This window comes from Micrasema longulum, unplaced genomic scaffold, assembly GCF_059751315.1.
Source record: "Micrasema longulum isolate JH-2025_06_02 unplaced genomic scaffold, ASM5975131v1 h1tg001547l, whole genome shotgun sequence".
NCBI classification, from domain to species: Eukaryota; Metazoa; Arthropoda; class Insecta; order Trichoptera; family Brachycentridae; genus Micrasema; species Micrasema longulum.
In genome coordinates, this window is record NW_028278730.1 from 20,045 (window position 1) to 39,917 (window position 19,873).

General features: G+C 29.4%; 1 protein-coding gene across 1 annotated transcript in view; it reads left to right on the forward strand.

The window, feature by feature from the left end:
• The window catches only part of LOC148274951 (uncharacterized), an 85,298-nt gene that overhangs the window by 11,102 nt on the left and 54,323 nt on the right, over positions 1-19,873 (forward strand). The gene's annotated exons all lie outside the window — the stretch shown is intronic.

The window sequence follows — 19,873 nt, forward strand, 5'->3', positions numbered from 1 at the left end:
TTTATTTTATTTATTTTATTTATTTTATTTATTTTATTTATTTTATTTATTTTATTTATTTTATTTATTTCATTTATTTTATTTATTTCATTTATTTCATTTATTTCATTTATTTCATTTATTTCATTTATTTCATTTATTTCATTTATTTCATTTATTTCATTTATTTCATTTATTTCATTTATTTCATTTATTTCATTTATTTCATTTATTTCATTTATTTTTTTTATTTTATTTATTTTATTTATTTTATTTATTTTATTTATTTTATTTATTTTATTTATTTTATTTATTTTATTTATTTTATTTATTTTATTTATTTTATTTATTTTATTTATTTTATTTATTTTATTTATTTTATTTATTTTATTTATTTTATTTATTTTATTTATTTTATTTATTTTATTTATTTTATTTATTTTATTTATTTTATTTATTTTATTTATTTTATTTATTTATTCTACTTATTTTATTAATTTTATTCGTTTCCTTTATTTTCTTTTATTTTATTTCAATAAAGGGCAAATTTGCCTTTTACAAAAAATTATAATACTTACATATTTGGCTAAATGTATATTTATATATATTTTTTAATATAAATTTTCTTTTACCCAAGATTAATAAAAAAAATAAAACAAGATTTATTTTTTAAAAATAACCTATAAATTATACAACATATTCAGTGGAAAGTTTAAACAATTCAAGAATAATTGTAAAAAAACAAATTAAATAATAAAATATTTAAAAGTAATGTAACAAGAAAATTATAAGTACTGTTTCATACAGCTGGGCAAAGTGGCAAATTTTATGAATGACAGCACATTTGTGTGACGTTTTGCATCTACTGCCTCTTAAATAAAAAAAAATACTTTCTCTATTCGTAAAAATTATTAAGACTACCTTTACTGATATAAAAAAATATTTCAGGTAAGTTTTTTAATCCTAAAATCTCATTTTTGTACATTACTTATAAACACATAAACCAATTACTAAATGTCATAAAATATTTGTACCTAACCACTTACCGGCTTTTCTTTGTCTACCGGTTTTGAGACTCGTCTCTTTGTCAGGACACCAATTAAACCAACATGCAAAAGTGGGTTTTCGCATTTATTTTTTTATTTCTTACCAGGAACCCAAACTAGAAATTTCCATGCGTGAGTCAAACGTCTTAGCCAATGCACCACGAAAGCCACCTAATAACGTTTATTTTTAACTACTGGTATCTGTAGTTGTGTATTCATCAAACCACTTAAAAGAGCAAAAAAAACTATTTTTTTGGCTATTTTTTTATATTTTTTATTTTGGTACCTGATTTTAGATTTAATTTGTATGCTTTTATTCGTCGCACAATAGAAGAAACGCATTTTTTCATCCTTACGAAAAAGTCATGTTTAACCTTCATCACAATATTTATTTATATAGTATATATTTCATTATTCGTTCGGAGCAATTTTTTTCATAATTTAACAAACCAAGTCTCTTTGAAAATATTCTACATGCGTTCAAAGGGTAGATTTTAGTGGATGATTTTAGAGAGTCATTTCACCCTCCGAGGGGGAGGAATAATAAAAAGAGTTGCATCGGGTAGTTTAGTTTACGGCAGCTACTAAATTGCTCGTAAAACGACGATTTTAAATGCAAAATTGGAATAAAAATCATGAAAACAATGTAAAATCACTTCTCTTCCTTAGTTACAATTTATTTGTGAAAATATAGAGTAAGGGCTTCTTTATTTATTTACAACTGTATTGCGTACCATATATAAATACGTATAAATATTTATTTTGAAAGAGTCTACCTATACTTTAACACAAGAGCATTAATTTTAACATCATATGGCGTGTCCTTTGTAGTCAAACATTTTGTGACATACTCTTCCAATATTTTATTTCACACAAAGTGGTATTTGCCGATTACGCTTTTATGTAATTTTTTACATTTATATATTAATAAAAAAAAACATTTTTATTGTTTCGAATGCATTTTAGCTTTTTAAGTTAATACCAGTATTGAGCGGAAGCGATTACATGAGAAATAATAATGAAATGCGTAATATTAGTTAATCACGTATTCAAAATAACACCGAATTTATAATGACAATGATAATTATAAAAATAAAGGTACTTTTATCATTAAAAAATAATCTTACATAAAAATACAAAGAAATAAAAATTTTATATGGACTAAACGGTTTTATTTGTTTTTTTTTCCAAACATTTTACAAATTATTATCTACTTTATAGTATTTAAAATATGGCAAGTTGATAATAATGAAAAAAACACAACTCCTAAGGAGGAACCTATAAAAAAGAAATACATCACAATTTATTGCAACAGAGAGGGAAAACATTATTGAGAAGGGAATATGGAAGTCTGGGCATTTACAGGGTTTATGACCTGTCAATGGCTGGTTTGTAACATTCACCATTCTGCCCATGTTTACACATCCACATTTTCTCAACTCTTCCATCTTTTGATGTTCGTGTTTTGTTACCTCTCTGTTGCAATAAATTTAGATATGAATAACTCAGTAGGTAGGAAATCCAGCCAGTCTGCAAGCATTTGAACATACTCAAACATTGTTAAATATATTTTTATTGAAAAAAACATTTATAAAATATATACGAATAATGTACCTGTGTGAAGTTTTTATAAAAGTTTAAGCGTAAATGTTTCAGGACAAAATAAAAAAAACTTGTTTTTTTAAGTTGATTAACAAAACAGACCAATTTTACGCAAAAAATAATTGTATGGCAAAAAAAAGAGTTCTAAAGGCATGTTTCGTTTTAAAACATACTTTTATTTGTAGAACTGTAGTGCAAACTTCGATCCTTAATTTTAAAATCGAGTGCATGTTAATATTGTAAAATTTATTCTGTAGTCATTAGATAACAGAATTTAAAATGATAATTTTCTTAAAACAAAGGGATTTATACAATTCTTGTAATCCCCTCTGCACTTACATAGTTTATACTCCATAGCTTTTGTATCAAACAAAGCATTTAGATAGTTAAAACAGTTCTCGATTCTCTAGAAATAATTTAGCATATAGTCGGCTACTTGATTTTGCTAGCGGTAGAGGAAAGAGGGATTTTGAAAAAAAGGGGACTGTTTTACATCAACCTTGTTGTAATTTAATGTACCGCTTTCAATCTACCCGCAGCACTCAACTACAAAGATTTGAAGTCTGTACAATCTGAAGATTAAATCATTTCAATTGTTGGATGCAGAACATCCATGAATAAATTATTGGCATTAACATCTTAGGACAAAATTTTCTGAAAACAAAAATTAGACACAGTTGTTCAGGGCCATACCTCGAAACTTCAGAGACATATTTAAAATCATGTTTATATATTTATTACAAAAAGTATGTGCATACCAATACATTTTTCTTATTTTTTCGTTTCCGTTTGGTACATTTTTTATTACATAATATGTAACTTTACAACTTTAAATAAAAACAAAATAAAATTACAGACGCATAGCACAGGCGTGGGTATACTAGATCTAGAGTACGTAAATCTATGGTGTAGATGCATTATATATAAAATAAAAATAAAACATATTAGCAAAAACTAAATGTTACGTTCAGGTTGTTTTTTAAAACAAATGAGTAAGAGTAAAGAATCTGAATATAAGAAATAGAAAACATAAAGAATACACGTAGAACAAAAAAATTTGAAATTATAAAATATTAATAAATCTCATAAAGCATACAAACGCAGAAATCATTTATTTAAAATATTTTGTCTTCACATTTTTCCAAAAAATTACATAATATTTTTGGTTTACTTATTCAAGAAATTCCTATAAGATAAATACAATTTTCAAAAGCTGTAAGAAACAAAGTGTAAATTGTAATATTTTAAGGTTTGTAGACAAAATACTGGATTTCCACCCTACGGGAGTCATTAAGATTAACACATAACAACAGGGACTAAGAACATTTTAGGGGAGGTAAGATTCAAATGTAGGGGCTGACAGGGCTTATGATTGAACATTGGCTGGTTTAAGTGGCCACGTTACACACTGTGTAACATCCAATATTTCACCTATGTTTGAACATCCATATTTCTTCAATTCTTCCATTACAACAAATTACCGCAACCATAATGGTTTCAGCTCTTTCACTTCAGTAAAATCAACAGATGGAAGAGTTGAAAAAATACGGATGTTCAAACGTAGGCGAAATGGTGAATGTTACACAGTGTGTAAAGTGGCCACTTAAACCGGCCGATGACAGGTTCCAAGCCCTGTAAATGCCTAGACTTCTATATTACCTTCTCAATAATGTTTTCTCTCTCTGTTGCAATTAGTTTGGACGAAATCTATTTTCAATAAAGAGTTTCGAGACTAGATCTTCCTTAGGGGGAGAGATTTGAGTGAGATTCTCTTCGATGGTTTTTCAAATATTTGAGTTGGTATTGTTTCAATCTTGTTTTTTTTTGACAAACTCAAACATTGTTGGATAGATGTTGTCCTTTAGAGTTTATCACTCTCTTCTTATAATAATGAATAACCATAAAAGGTAATCCTACAAATGTCAATTTTATTTAAGTATTCGTGTCGTTATTACATCCATAAAAAGATTTTCAATTTACAATTCCGTTGGCATTAAACTTCCCCATTGATCCCAGAGTGACTGGCATTATCTAAAACTGTCATTTGAACACATTAAGTGGCTTTTTCTAAATCCTCTTTAGAATTCTTCTACCCAAGTGAAATGCAAGGCCATTAGTTTTGTATCCCGATGCACTGTAGCTACTTGTAACGGAAAATGGTTCAATTTGGTGGCAGCGTCATTAATCTTGGCCGTATAGGAGAAAAAGGATCAAGCATTCTACCGAACTGAATAACAAGAACGTAAGCAAAAAGAGGATTTGGAACAAATAGTACTAATACATCACGTCATTTCTCCGTAATGGTAGGCAGAGAGAATAAACTGCCACACACGTCTATCCTGCAGGGGCGAACCGTGTATAGAAGCAATTATGCGCAGCTTACCATGATATTTGACCAACCCCAATAATGCTTGACTGTAACTTTATTTACAGAAAAACAAACAAATAATTACCATTTAATTCAAATTGTTTTCACCGTATTTTTATCCTAATATAAATATTAATATTATTAAAACGCGCCCAGCGCCTGCGGTGAGCCAAGAAACTAGCCGATTATTCCAGCTTATTTTTTCATACAAATAAGTATACTATATTTTGAATGTCTAAACACCAGTGCGGGTTTTTTTTCCCAGATCAAACTTGCAGATTATACAAATTATTTGAAGATTCTTGATTTGAAAAACAGTATTTCAAACATTATTTCTTAAGGGCTACTTTTCTTTGAGATGGCACTTTTGACATAAGACCATAATTACCTTCATGCGTCATATTGCAGGACATATGGCGCTCGACGCGGCCGTTGTTAGCACTATTAACTTCTAGAACAATTCGGCCAGTTGACATTTCAATTGTCGACTAATATCGACTGAATTGATAGTGCTATTTTTTATTTATTTTTTAAAGAGTTATATATTAACGTAACAGATAATATATCACGAAGTTACATCGTATGAGTTGATTTCATGGATGAGAGTTATTGTATCACACAGAACCACAGAAAAATATCAATTTATAGTATATATTACTTACATTATAATATGTACCTTGTATGTAGGTACAAATGTAGGATATATTTTTATTAGCTTACCTGTAAATAAAATCACCACTCGCCACTGCTATCCTGGCATACATTTCTAGCTTCTTGCAAATTCAAACAACTTCTCATACATGCCCTTTGGTTCTGCCTGCTTTTGACATGACCAGACTTAAGATTTTGGTTTATCTAATCATGTCACGTCTTCTTCAGTCGTCCTTGTCTCACGTTACCGTTCTTTCGTCGTCTATCCGTTCTTTAGACCAAACCATCTCAGATACCTTTTCTTAATCTTATCAATTACACCTGACTCAGATTTACACTCTCGCCTCAGTTATAACATTAAAATAAAATGAAATTATAATAGAACCAGAATTAATATTTTAGTGACTTATATGAAAGGCGTTGGAGTTAGGAAATTAAAGAAAAAATACAAGTGTCATCTAATCTCGCGTTATTAAATTTGTAAAAATACAATAATAGACTAGACTATTTGACCCAAAATTAACGCTTTAAATATTAAAAATATAATTTTGGCAACCATGCATGTTTGGTAAATGGTCATGAGGATAAATGACAATATCCAACAAAGGCCATACATATAATTTACCAAACACACAGTGAAAGGGGTAAAAGTAGTCGAGTTAAATTTTTTATAAATCGCGATACATACAATTTAAAAATTTGAAAGAGTAACTCGTTTATTGACAAAAAAACATTGCTATTTTGTAAAAGTAAAACTGATTTGGAAACACGGTCTTTAAAACAGTTTCGAGTGTGCTCATACACGCGTTTGTGTAATATTCATGTAAAAAAGTGAATTGAACAGGAATGTTGCGTCTCATAAAACGAAATAATGCGGACCAAAATGAACATCAAGTCGTTGGAGCAATAGGCATAATCCCCCAGTAACTACACACGTGCGTTTCTAGAAATTATCAAGCAGCCAGTGGGCCACATGGTGACGGTATCTACCTACTGCCTACAAAAGCTTCTCTTCGGACATCTATCTCCCTTTGTTAACCATAGAGTTGAAACAGTGCTTGATTTATTTAGTTTTTTATTGCTTACTTCTTAGCATGAACACGTGACTAATCGACTACTATGCTCTATTTTTTATAAATTTATTGATGTCATTTTTACTTTGCTAGAATTCCACTCGTCCATGCGCTTTGTAGCTGCACGATGATTGGTTATCTAGCTTTCATATATCAACTTTAAAATACCTAAATTTTGTAAATGGGGTCTAGAATTCCAATCGTCTATGCGCTTAGTAGCTGCAAAACGTGTTGTAATCTTACTCTTTTTTATTATTTATGTTTATATTTTTTTTAAATATCATTAATACACTAAATTTATTCGTCAATTTTAAAAATGGGTAATGGGGCTAAATTTCTAACTGTCTATGCGCTCTGTAGCTGCAAGACGTCCTGTAATCTAGCACCTATCTGATATAATTTTTGATTGATCTTAATTGAAAACGAGGAACTAGAATCCCAACCGTCCATGCGCTCTGTAGCTGCAAGACGTACTGGGATATTTACCAATTGTACAGCGCCCTTGAGGTGATTTTCACAAAAAAGGCGCTATATAAATTATCCAACCATAGATATGTGAATGAATGTACTTTCACTGTTTAATAGTTGAAATAATAATGATAGTAATAAAATAAATTAATTCCTGTGTTAATTGTTAATTACTTTATTAGAATCGTGTATCATAAATAAGCCGGTGTAATCCCCTTATGAATATGCATGAAGGAGTGACTAACAACCGTTAACTCCGCGCGATGCAATCGCCCGCGCCCGCTCGACATTATCTAATCTACGTGCACCCTTATCCGATAACACTATTGCACGGGCATTATAAGCGGCCCCTTCTTGAGCACTTTAGTCTCCTTAGGCAGGCTCGTTAGGCCTCGGATGAGATCCAATCAGGGGGCGTAATTAGAATACAGGTGGGGGAGACTGGGGTGAAGATATGAAAAACAACCAACGACCAGGAAATGATGCATTATTTTCAATTCGGCATTGATTTGTATTTTATTGAAGAGGTTGGTGTCTACTTAAAATAAATAATAGAAAACATGTATTAATATTATTTATTGATTTTTCTAAGGCTTTTGATACTATAGATCATTGTAAACTATTAAAATGTTTAAATATAATCGGAATAAGAGGACCATTACTTAACCTCTTCAAAAACTACCTAACTAATAGAACAATGTCCGTAAGTATCGATAGTGCACAAAGCAGTAATAGAAATATCAAAGCAGGTGTCCCCCAGGGTTCCATATTAGGACCCATATTGTATATAATATATGTATCATTCATTAAAAATATTTTTTCACATGTTAAACACTTTGTTTATGCAGACGATACTGCTCTAGTTGTTTCGCATAGGGATATTAATAAATGTACTGAAATGTTGCAGGATGACTTTAATATTTTACAAATTTGGTGTCATGATGCGGGTCTTTTAATAAATGCCAAAAAAAGTCAATTAATGCATGTTAGATCGCCACACGCCAAAACAAATATGTTACCTATTGTAAAAACTCATAATTTTGAATGCCTTCATAACTCTACCTTTGATAGAGCTTGCTTATGCGATAAATTAAAAATTGTGAATGAATATGTTTATTTAGGTTTAACTATTGATAACTTTTTTAAGTGGAATATTCATGTTATGAAAACATGCAAACGGTTAAGATCTGTAGTTAGTCAACTACACAAATTAAAGTTTTTAGTTCCTCTCTCCACACTAAGATTAGTATATTTGTCTCTGGGAGAATCTATAATAAGATACGGGATCACTGCTTGGGGACATTCTTGTTCAACAAACATTAAATATGTACAAAATGTTCAAAATGCACTTGTCAAATTGATTGCACCCAGTTATGTATACAATCAGAGGAATAATACCCCATTTATATATGATAAATTAAATGTTTTACCAGTTAAGGGTATTTTATGGAGCAAAATTATTATCCAACAGATGTTCAGCTCGATATATAAAAATAAATTAGAACACAGCTATCTAACAAGATTTACATCTGTTGATGGCCTAGTAGTACCAAAATTTAAAAATAAATATGGACAACGTACGTTGGATTATATTGTTCCAAAAGTATTTAATTTGTTGCCACTTGACATGAAAACATGTCATAGTAAAAATAAAATTAAGTTTCTATTACGTAAGTGGTTAGTAGATAAAACGTTCCTATATTGATTTATTATTTATGTAGTATTTATGTAATACATTTTTTAAATTTTTTAATATTCTTTACTTATTATTATTTTTTTACATATATACATTTTTTGAAAAAAAAAAAAATTTATCCCTCATTAATTACATTTTTGTTATTTTCTTGGGTTAACCTTTTCTTTTCTTTTATTACTTTCTTACTTTCTTATTTCATTTACAAATGTAAAATGTTAGATCTTAATTTTAATATGTACTTTTAATTTTCTTACTATTTTTTTATATTTTTTTTTCTGTAGATATGAATTGAAATTCTAGATTTACTTTACCTTGTTTAATTTATTTTCTTATCTTGTTTTGATTACATTTATGATCACACACTATTTATATATGTGTCTATTATTTTTTTTTCTTTCTTATATTTAAAATATATTTAAGTAAATTACTATTCTTTAATTTTAATTGTATTATTTTACTCTATTTTCTTACTTAAAAAAAAAAATAAAATCTTTAAACTATTTTTATGTTTATTATTTTATACGTATACAGTATTATGTCTGTACTCTTCTTATTTGATTATTAATTAAAACTAATGTCTGAGCACCCGATGACAAACTATTATTGAATAGTTTATCGGGACAAAATATATCTTAATACTTTGTTTTCTTTATAATGTATTATAATGTAATAATATGTATATTTTATTGAATAAAGACTCTAAAAAAAATTCAAAAAAACCATTTTGTATTCAAAGCAACGGGGCGTTTTGACAGAGCAACAAAATGAAAAATCGTTGGATGTTTCTTATATTTTGGATTAAAAATTAGATAAAAGAGTTATATAAGGGTACTTTTTGCAAACCCAGCAAAATCCACCTTTCTTTATTTTGAGCAAATCGCAAAAAACTGGTGCAATTCTTAACTTCAACTTTTTTTTAAACTTCAATTTTTTATTGTAATCAGTAAATATTTTATACGTAAGTAGTGATGACATAAGCATGATTTTGTCGAGAAATAGTAGTGAAATAATAAATTAAATTTTATACATTCCAACTTTGCAATACTACAGTACGGGTTGCCATGTTTGCAACAAACCCGATAATTTCAAAGTCAAGTTCTTACAAATAAAGCCGTATTTTTAACTGACAATGTTATTATTATTGTAAAAAAATGTATTCTGAATAAGTTTTAATTTATATGTAATTTTTTTAAGATTTTGGATTTCGCCGGGTTTGCAAGTAGTACCCATGAGGGTACGAATGCAACTTTTGTTTTTATGCCCCATTGTCCAGAATGTGTAGATTAGTCAATTTGTCACATAACATGGAATTATTTGAGATAGATCTTCCGGCTTTTCGTATATCTCTTTGCCACGAAGATGTATGGGATGAAGATAATTGGCATGGTTTACCTCTAAGTCTTATACGAAGATTTTTTCAAAACAGTAATCTAATTGAAGAGATGACTGAAGCGTTTATTCAATTCATTAACACGATTCATTAAATAACATATTGGTTGTAGGTTGTTTAGTTGTTTGAATGTCTTTTACATATAATTTAAATATTGTATTAACTCACAACTTTTATCTCCTATTAGATTTAGTTTCAATGGCGACAACTTTCTTAGATTTTAACATTTGATAGGTATTTTTGATAACAACGTTCATACATAAGTATAAGTGAGGAAAGTATATTAATTTGTTTGTTTTATTTAATACATCGCAATAACTCAACGCTTCAAGGTTTAGAAATTTGTTTTCCCAAACAGTTATCCAAGGAAGAGTTATCATAATAACGATATCAAAAGAAAACAAAAACCGTCTTCCGCAATAAAACGATATGTATGTAATATCTAAAACAACAAAATAATACAGCTAGTACTATAAAATATTAATAGAATTACATTTTATTGAAGGACTTTGGATGAAAAAATGGGAGCAGCAAAAATATTTCCCGAATTATTCGATAAAAAAATGTGGGTCAAAATATTAAACGGATACATCCTATATTGCATATTTATGTATTTCTATTAAGTTAATTCATCTATAAAATATCTTAAATTGAAGGCATTTGAATTTATGGGAGAAAATATTCAATATTATCTTAGCTGCTTGTACATAAACGCAAATGGGGTAGCTGAAATGATTTTTTTAACGGGTGGTGTATCACCAATTTGGTGTTTTGCCAATGTTATGTTTTGAACAGGCGGACATCACGAACAAATAAAATAAATTAGTGTTTTAAAAATGTGATTTACATGTTTCCAATGACAGATTTAATTTTTTCTAACATTTTGTTGTGAATGGGTCAGTGTCGATTTAGTATATAAGTGAGGGTACCATTTGCTAACCCGGCAAAATCCAAAATTAAAAAAAAGGGAGATATTAATTGAAACTTATTTAGAATACAATTTTTTACGGTAATTTTAACATTTTCAGTTAAAAATACGGATTTATTTGTAAGACTTGACTTCTTTATTATCGGCTTACATAGCATGGCTACATGGCAACCTTTACTTGAGAATTGCAAAGTTGGTAATGAATAAAATAAAATTTATTATTTCACTTCCGTTTCTTGATATAATCATGCTTATGTCATTTTTTATGTTTTTTTTTATTGATTTATTTATGACAAAATACAAGGTTTTTAAACTTAACATATAACATTTTATTACATATTTTATTAGTACGAAATATTCCCAATCAGCAACAGTGCTGGTATGAGGGGATATTATATATAATAACACAATAGTTTAAATAAAAATTCAATAAAATAACATCACATATCACTCGTCACACGGGCTGTAAGAACTGTTTTATTTAGGTGTTTTTTTAAGTACCTACAGGTTTTGTATATTTTTAGATCATTAGAAAGTGAATTGTAAAAATTTATTGCTGTATACAAAAACTGTTTCTTTTTCTGTTGGTCCTAGGTTGTTTGCAAGTTAAATTATTTGATGCTCTTGTATTTATTTTATGTATGTTGTAGTCGAAATTAAATTTAATATTTGTATTTATTTATTTTTATTCATCTTAAATATCATTTTCATTTTTTCTGTGTAGATCAATTCCTCTAGATTGAGCATTTTTGTTATTCTACATAAATCTGTGGTTCTAGTATATTTATCAAAATTAAATGTTACTTTAAGTGCTTTATTCATTGTTCTTTGTATTGATTCTTGCACATGTTTACTACATTGCGACCAAATTATTAATCCATGTACAAAGAAGTGTGGAAGTAAAAAAGCATTGTATATCATTAATTTTGTACTTTTGTCAAAGACATCTGTTTTTCTCATTATTCCAATAATTGGACATAGTTTTTTTTAGTCATCACTGCTACATATAAAATATTTACTGATTATAATAAATAAAATAAGTTTAAAAGAAACAGTTTTTTGTGATTTGCTCAAAATAAAGAAAGATGGATTTTGCCGGGTTTGCAAGTAGTACCCTCAAGTATGGTAATATACCCGTACAAAATTATATACTGGACAGTTTTTTAAATGGGTGTTTTTTTTTAAAGAATAATCTTTTAAGCCTCTTTTTTGGGGGCTTTTTTATTTTTTTATTAGTGTACCTACACGGCACAAATGTCTTTTATGAACATGAATATAAATACATTAAACATAACAGTGTTATATGACAAAATTTTGAAATAATACAAGAACAATATATTTTTAGATATCACAAAGTTATTTTATACATTGTACTTTGTACGTTATTATAACTACATATGATATTTATTATACTTAAGATACTCTGGTTAAAAAAATAAAGATAACGCAGTAAATTAGAAATGACAAAAATAATAAATTCCTGTTTTTTTTGTATGGTTGCAATGTATATTGATTTAATGCTTTGGGGATAATACAAACTGTCTCGTGCTCAGAGCTAAGAGGCTCTCAACAATTAAAAAATAAAACAAACCCTTTTAAAAAATTTAGTGCACAAAAAACAAAAAAATCTAGTCACCCGTATATATATTTAGCGTGTATTTATTAATATATTTTTCTATTTTTACAATTCAACATAAATATTTCAACAGCAGTCAGAATCCTACACTATTTCTGTAATAGCAAGTTTACACTTAATTTGGCAACTGTGAAAAATGTCAATACAGCTGATCTGTGCCTCGATTATAAACGTCATTTTCATCTGTATAATATCGAGACGGTATACTTAACTTCTGTTTTTTTATTTATTTTTTATTTATTTATCAAAATCATACAAAAAATAACATATAAATTATCAAGTCTTACTGAACTGCATAAAATGCAGTTCGTCAGCAGGTGCTTATAGTTAAGTTCTAATATTTATACATAATCTTATCTCTTCAATTCTATAAACATATAAATACTCTTATTACCATGAGAAAAAAAGAAAAATATGTGCATCGAAATTAAAAAATTGTCCAAATAAAAAAGAAAAACACAAAAATATCTTAATATAAAAAAACACGTTCTAAAACTCTGTACTATCTAGTTGTAGGTGAAATAATTCAATGAGATGAATCTCACCCGCTTAAATCAAGGTTCCAGCTCTTTAACTTTACAAGCATCAACAAATGAAAGAATTGAAGAAATATAGATGTTTAAATATGGGCAGAATGGTGAATGTTACACAGTGTGTAAAGTGGCTACTTAAATCAGTCAATGACAGGTCATAAGCCCTGAAGATGCCTAGACTTTTATATTACCTTCTGTAAAATGTTTTTCCTCTCTGTTGCAATATGTTGATTATAACAGCCCTCCAGGGAGTTGTATCCAGTCCTTGTCTACGAAAATTTAAGCAAACTCAAAATATTGTTATTATTTCTGTAATAATTTTTTTATCGGATAATTGAAATAAATAAATAAACTGTCAGTTTTAGAACTGGATGCAGTTATTTTTAATGGTATCACTTCTCTGGAGTAATTAGCGGTCTATGACCGGTCTAGTAGAACTGAATGTAGTTATGCAGAAAGCAGTTAGGTAAAGAAAAGTAAAACTGAGATAATAGCAGGGGCGAACCGTGTATAGAAGCGATTATGCGCAGCTTACCATTATATTTGATAAACCATAATAATGTTTTACTGTCATTTTATTTACAGAAAAACAAATTAATAATGACTATTTATTTTAAGTCATTTCCACCATTTGTATCTTTATCCGAATATAAATATTAATAAAGCGCGCCCAGCGCCTGCGGTTAGCCAAGAAACTAACCGGTTATATCAGCTTATTTTTTCTTACAAATAAGAATACTATATTTTGAATGTCTTAACCCCAGTGCGGATTTTTTCTCCTATTTTAAACTTGCAGATTACACAAATTATTTGAAGATTCTTCATTTGAAAAACAGTGTTTCAAACATTATTTCTGAGGGGTATTTTTCTTTGGTATGGTACTTTTGACATATGACCATTTACTTTCATGCGTCATATTGCAGGACATATGGCGTTCGACGCGGCCGTTTTTTGCACTATTAATTTCCAGAACAACTCGGACAGTTGACCTTTCAATTAGTAGTGCTGTTTTTTTATTTATTTTTTAATGAGTCATGTATTAAAGTAATGGATAATATATTTATATAATAAAATATATCACGAAGTTACATCGTTTGAGTTGATTTAATGGATAAGAGTTGTTGTATCACACAGAACCACAGAAAAATATCAATTAATGGTATATATTACTTACATTATATTATGTACCTTCTATGTAGGTTAAAAAATATGAGATTTTTTTATAGCTTATCTGTAAATAAAACCACCATTAGCCACTGGATAATATTACCTTTATGAAATGAGTGAATAAACAAATCTACACTACAGTTGGAATGTTTTTGGCTTTAACAAATGATAAACAATCAATATATTACAATATTTGAGTTTGTCCAAATGTTTGTAGACAAAATACTGGATTTCACCCCCCTCGGGAGTCATTAAGATTAACAAATTACAACAGGGATGGAGAATACCTAAAATAAGGGCACATGAAAGTCTAGGCATTTACAGGACTTATGACCTGTCATTGGATGGTTTGAGTGGCCACTTTACATACCGTGTAACATTCACCATTTTGTCTATGTTTGAACATCCATATTTCTTCAATTCTTCCATTTGTTGAAACCAACTGGTCCAAGAAGAAGTTTCAAAATTGGAAAATTGTTTTCAGGCGTTGCCTAGTATGTAAATAATTCAGTCACACCAATAAAGGTTTCAGCTCTTTAACTTCACCAAAATAAACAAATGGAAGAATTAAAGAATTAAAGAAATACGGATGTTCAAACATAAGCAAAATGGTGAATGTTACATAGTGTGTAAAATGGCCACTTAAACCAGCCAATGACAGGTCATAAGCCCTGTAAATGCCTAGACTTCCATATTCAGACATCATATTGGTGGCCTCCGTGGTGTAGTGGTCAAGACGCTTGACTCGCGCACGGAAGGTTCCGGGTTCGATTCCCGGTGAGAACACAAAAATTAAAATGCGATTTTTCTCAAGCCTGGGCTCTGTGATGTAATTCACCACTGTAATTAGGCCTCCTGGCCTGTTGTGGTGCAAAAAAAAAAGTAAAATTAAAAAAAAAAAATCCCTTATTTAAGGTATTCTCCATCTCTGTTGTAATTTGTTGATTAATATATTAGTTTTTTTTATATAACAAACAAGAATCGAATTATATATTTGACCAGTTTCAATCATTTTTAAAATTCGTTAAGATTTTTTTAGTGCTGTGGGTGTTTTCTGCAAATTGAGAAATGCCCCGTTTTTGTGATGGACGCTATTTTCAGAAGGTGATTAAAACAATTTTTGTATGAAACCGGTCTTGTTGTTTTTAGCAAGACATAGAATCCACCTCACTGCACCCGATAACATAAATATCTCATTTTTTTTAAATTGTGGATTAGCTGCATTCTGTATAACTATGTTCAACTGAAGCCGTGTGTCTGCGGTGCAACGTATTTTTTGAAAGGGGGAAAAACACCCATTAGTGGACCAACAGAACGCGGGATTTCCATTAGCTGATCCCAAAGCGAGGTTTAATCTGAATCTAAAGTAGATACTGTAAAACATGTCAAAGTGATCGCCTTATCTATTTTATTAATCATCCATATTTTTAACCAAAAATTTTTTTTTCCATAATTTAAAAATTTACGATAATTTTATTATTTGCAAAACAGATGGAAGCAATAACGCAAAAAAAATTAAGAGTCCCACATACACTAACGAGACTTAATTACAAAGTTACAATGCGGTGTCCGTCGTGTAATGGTAAAGACGATTGACTCACACGCGGAAGGTTCCGGGTTCGATTTCCGGTGAAAACACGATTATTAAACGTGATTTATCTCAAGCCTGGGAGAACTGTGCTGTAATTCACTACTGCAATGAGGAAGTTCAGTGTCTTTTTTTATTTATGAATAGACTATTAAACTAAGCTAAAAAAAAATTTTTTACATATCGTATGATCAGCGCTATGATTTTTTAAAGTTTTGTTTTTCTTAAGTAACTCCGCGTGTGACGTCAGTTGTTCTCTATTAGTTCTTCCTATTGGTTCGTTTACGGTAAGCCAATCAGATATTCTTCACAGCTCTCACATCAGTAATTATATCATATTAACCAGTGACGTCAATCAAAGCAGGGCGTTTTTATGAATAAATTTTTTTTTCGTACATTTTCAAGAATCTTTGCCTCACAATTTATTGCTTTATTTTTACCGTACGCAAGAAAACATTCTTAAATTAAAGTCCTACTGAGTTGCATACATTCAACTCGTCTGCAGGTTCTTATAAATTACATTGATTATTCACACTTAACCTACATTAACAATAATTTTACTTGAAAAACAATTACAGATTACATTTTGAAAAATTAAAAACTATCACCAATACAAAAAACTTTTTTCTAATAACCATAATTTGAGCAAACGTCGAACTCCTGTATTTAACTCAGTATTTTGAATATTGTCTGGTAACATATTAAATATTTTAGGTAAACTGTATTGCAGTGTACTTTTGCCATATTTATTGCAGTATCTAGGAACAGCTAGCCCTTCCATACTAGTAAACCTGGTGTTGTAATCATGTACCAACTTGAGTTTATACTCGGAGTGCGACGCATGCTGACAAATTAATTTGTACCAAAGTAGAGCCCTAACAGATAATTTATTTACAGATTTATACATTAATGATATTGAAATATTGTGTCTCCGGCGGTATACATCTTTATGTAGTAGCAATTTGATCATGGAATTTTGCAAGGTTTGAATAAAATTAATATTAGTTTCACTTGATAACCCCTAGGAAGTTATGGCGTATCGTATAATTGATTCAGAGAGAGATAAATAAATAATTTGTAAAGTATTAACAGGGACATAATATTTTCATATGTACATTCTATTACTTATTGCTCTTAAACACACACTTTTTTCTACAAAACACTCAGTTTACCCTAAAGATGGCTCCTGCAATGGTGGCTGAAACGTCGGAACAAATCCAACACACACGATATCACCCAAAAAGGAAACATATTAACTCGAACTTTTTATCTATATTGGTTCAACATACTTATTTAGTTGTACACGTTAAATAGGTTCACTACCCGCCAATATACATATATCATATGTCGGCATTAAGAAAAATACCTTCGGCTATATTTGGCTTTGTAGAGCTTTGTCATACACGTGTCACGTGTAATGTCCGCCAGTGGTTGTTAAGTGCTTTAGGGACGGTTGGGACGAAAAAACTATCAAAAGTTTCGTTAATTAAATAACTGTAAGCATATTTGCAAACTGATGACTTATGAAATTTCAAGCGTTAGAGAAGAAGTGATCTTTTATTTTTATTCAATTTTGTTTCGATTTACAAATTAATACGGTATTTTTAGATTTGCTAATTGTTTGGAACAAAAAAAACCTAATCAGAAACCCTGCTCTGATTCGAATCTGAATCGTGCAACAGAGACGACAACGATATCATACTAATTAACTTCAATTTGTTTTCAATGCAGCAGCAAGGCTTATTACGGGAGTAAAAAAATATTCTCACATCTCACAACATCTTCGAGATTTGCACTGGTTAAAAAGCCCAGAGAGAATAAAATACAAGCTGTGCTGGACAGTATTCAAATCCCTTCATGAAATGGCCCCAAAATACCTATCGGACCTTTGTATTAGGGAAAATACATGTCAAAAAAAATCTACTCTTAGGTCAGCATTTGATTCAGGAAGAGGAAAACTTGTTGAAATCCGGCGCTCCCCAAACACTAGATTTGGAGAGTGTGCTTTTGCCGCCACCGGCCCCTCTGCCTGGAACCAATTACCTTCAAACTTACGAATCATTGACAGTCCCAGTCAGTTCAGATCCCAACTAAAATCCCACTTCTTTAAACTATCATATCCTCAATTTTAAATCTGGAAATATAATGTATCACTTAAGTTTAGTTAGAATGTAAGTTTAGATATACAATTGTAAAGCGCCCTTGAGGTGATTTTTTACAAAAATGGCGCTGTATAAATCAGCCAATTATTATTATTATTAAGACGCTCTATAATGTCAAGTTTAATGAAATGGCCGACAGACTCATTCCAAGTGCCGATGTACGATATATAATGCCGGAAACTGTACTACTAACATTACAACAATAACCGTAGAATTTTATTCAAACATTACAGACATTACATTAAAATATTAAACTACAAAGTAAAAACTGACCTTCTAAATAAAATACAAATAAATGCAGGATTGAGAACACTCAGACATCGGGAAATATTTAAACTGCCTTTGTTATCAAATAATGCTACATACCACACACCTATGGCCCGCATGTGTCGGGAATATAATATATACTGCCGAAACAATAAAATTGACATTTTTTATGATACTCTCTCAGCTTTTGCGAATAATCTCTTAGGAATAAATCTTATTCAATAAGTACACACGTACAACTTATTTTTTATTGCATTGTATCCTGTATAAACAAAAATATTAAAAAATATGTATTACAACTTAACGTATAAATCTATTTTGTGTAGTTCTATAATTGAAGATATATATGCATGTTAAATTATTTCGACGAATGCTTTAAATTGTATGTTTTCCAGTATGTATCTTTGTTGAATTACCTAATAAAAAAAAATTAAAAAAACAAATAAAATTACAGCAATATAATGTTGATTTGTTTTAAAAAAAAAGTTTATAATCTACTGCATATGTAGATTTTTCCGGTTATAATTATGACCAATTATTTTTCGTTGAAAAGTCATGTTTCTTAATAAGATAATATCTATTTTGGTTTTAATGCATTTTAGTCAAATAAAATAAAATGCCACAAAATACTTGGCTATTATTTATTAAAGTATATATTATAGTGAAGTTGGTTGACTTGTTTTTGCATTTTTTTACTTAATATGTAAAATTATTGCTACTTTTTCTAATTATATGTACATAATATTTAGTTTGTCTGTAATTCCTTAAGGGCAATGTACATTATTGTATTAATTTTTTATATATTAATTGCTTCTCCAATCAAAAACCCCACCCCTGGTAAACAGCTTATTGTCGTTCGGCATGCAACACCGCGTAAGCGACATGAAACAAAATGTTCAGGAGAGCGAATAAAGTTGTTATTTACATAAGTAATGAATGATATATTTTTTTTTTGCTTTTTAAATACCTGTTTATTTATTTTATTGGTTTTAAATTCAGAAATAATTTTTATTCGGGTATTGTAATTGTTACGTTCACATTCGCGGTTGTGTCATTTTTTTAAAGCCAAATAATTGCACATTCATTAATTCACTCATCATAATTATTATTTGTTTTTAATTACTGTTAAATTGGCGACCTAAACACAATTTACTATGAAAAAACTGCTCACCATAAGCAGCGAGGCGTACGTTCGGTGTGCTGTCAAAAATACACTCTTGTACTATATAATCTGTGAATACACTATGGCCGCCATGACACATTCGCGGTATTGCAGTGCAGACAACATACGCGGTGTTACATTTTGCCCCTAAAAATGA